Genomic DNA, 2,280 nt, shown 5'->3' on the forward strand with positions numbered 1-2,280 from the left:
GTGATTTCTCACTTTCTGTCTCTATGTCTCTCTCTGTCTGTCTGGGGAGCACATGCGCCCTATAGTGAAAACCTCTCAAAAACAAACAAACAAACAAAAAAACCACAATGAGATACCATCTAACCCCAGTCAGAATGGCGAAGATTAACAAAACAAAAAATGATAAGTGCTGGTGAGGCTGTGGTGAAATAGGAGCCCCCTTATACTGTTGGTGGGAATGCAAATTGTTTCAGCCTCTGTGGAGAACAATATGGAGGTTCCTCAAAGATCTACAAATAGAAGTACCATGTGATCCAGCAATTCCACTCTTGGGTATCAACCCAAAGGATAGGAGAACATTCAGTCGGAAAAGTGCTTGCACATCTATGTTTATTGTGGCATTATTCACAATTGCTAAGACATGGAAGCCACCCAAATGTTCACAAACAGATGAATGGATTGAAAAAGTGTGGCACATATACTCTGGAATACTACTCAGCCATAGAAAACAATAAGTCCCTAGTATTTGATAGAAAGTGGATGAATATGGAAGATTTAGTACTGAATGAAGCAAGCCAGGCTATGAAAGAGAGACATTGTATGTCCTCACTTAATATATACTGAGTGTCCACACTCTATGGTGGAAATGGAAAGATTAGAGGATATAGAAGCATGGAAAATGATTAAGGTCACTGGAGACAGTATGGGAAGAGGGTGGGAGGAGGGGGCAAGTACAAGGAAAGAAATCAAGGAGAAAAATAGGCAAGATATTTATGGGACACAGAAATGGATGATTAGAGTGACGGAATGTGAATGTTTAAAATAATAATAATAAAAAAAAACCAGTATATGAGGGGCTGGCAGGTGGCATGGTGGTTAAGGAGCTGGACTCCCACACAGCTGACCATAGTTTGAGTCCCAGATCTGGCAGCTTGCTTTCTCATTTTCCCTTTCACTCTTTCTGATAAAATAATAATAATAATAAAGAATTCTTTTTTAGAAACAGTATGTGAACATTGGTTTTCTATATCCTTAGCAACATTGAGAAGTATTCTTCTTTTCTTTTTCTCTTTTTAGAGATTTTTGCTATAGGGTGCATGCACTCACTAGAGAGACAGAGAGAGACAAAGAGACAAAAGGCGAGAAGACACTCCCACAGGGGGGATATCCATTCCACAAACCCTTCTCCTCCATTCTCCTCTTGGGATTTGGGGCACACATGGACACTTACTTAGCATGTGTTTCAAGCTGCCAAGTTTGAGACTGAAACCATGGTCAGCCCTGTGGGAGTCCAGCACCTTAACCACTATGCCACCTGCTGGTCCTGCATTATTCTTCTTTTCTTTTCTTTCTTTTTTCAATAGGCCTTTTACTTTATTTAATAAATGTCCACTCTTCCAAAAATTCACTATAATAGAGTTTACACTTGCATTTGGGGGCATACATCTGTACAAACAAAAAAATAGATGATAACCACCACGAGAGAGGAACAGATAGGATTAGATCTTACAGTCAGTTTATCTGTCACACATGATCCTAAACTCCAACTAGCCCCAAACATGGAGAAACCACAGAAAGGGTTGCAAAGTTGAGAATTAACAATAAATTCAACTTTGTAACTATTGCAAAAAAAGAAAAAAAACCTTCCTCTTTGCCTGCAAGGTAGAGCTGTTCTTACAAGGTGCAGTCTTCAAGCTCAAAGCTAGAGTCGATTATATGCAAGGTTTGGGGGAACTTGGTGTGTCTCTGTTGGAGTGTCCAGTGACTGACTGGTTTCCAGCTGAGTGTGGTCACTGGAGGATGAGCACAGTTATACAGACTTTCAGAAGGCCTTTGTTAATTGAGTGTTGTCTAGAAGCATGGAGCTGTTACTGATCAGCTGGCTTCAGAAAATAAGGGTTTATTGCTGATTGATTGATGTCAGGACTAAATATTCTTCTTTTCTAATGTTTTGTCATCTAATAGGCAAAAATGGTATTTATTATTATTATTTTTAAGTTTGCTATCGAGTACATGCACTCACCAGAGAGAGACAGAGAGATAGGGAAAGTGAAAAAGCAAGCTGCCAGGTCCGGGACTTGAACTGCAGTTGCCATGTGGGAATCCAGCATCTTAACCATTGCACCACCTGCTTGCCCCCAAAATGGTATTTCTTATTACTTTAAAAATGTTTTATTCTTTTCTTGTGCTCTGAGATAATGTTGTGCATCATAATAAATTAAAATATATTTATAGTTTCTTTATAATAAGATATATATATTTATTATTATTATTTTTTAATGAGAAAGCACATGCACTGGA

The sequence above is a fragment of the Tupaia chinensis genome, unplaced genomic scaffold (assembly GCF_000334495.1).
Source record: "Tupaia chinensis unplaced genomic scaffold, TupChi_1.0 Scaffold141165_1, whole genome shotgun sequence".
Taxonomy (NCBI): domain Eukaryota; kingdom Metazoa; phylum Chordata; class Mammalia; order Scandentia; family Tupaiidae; genus Tupaia; species Tupaia belangeri.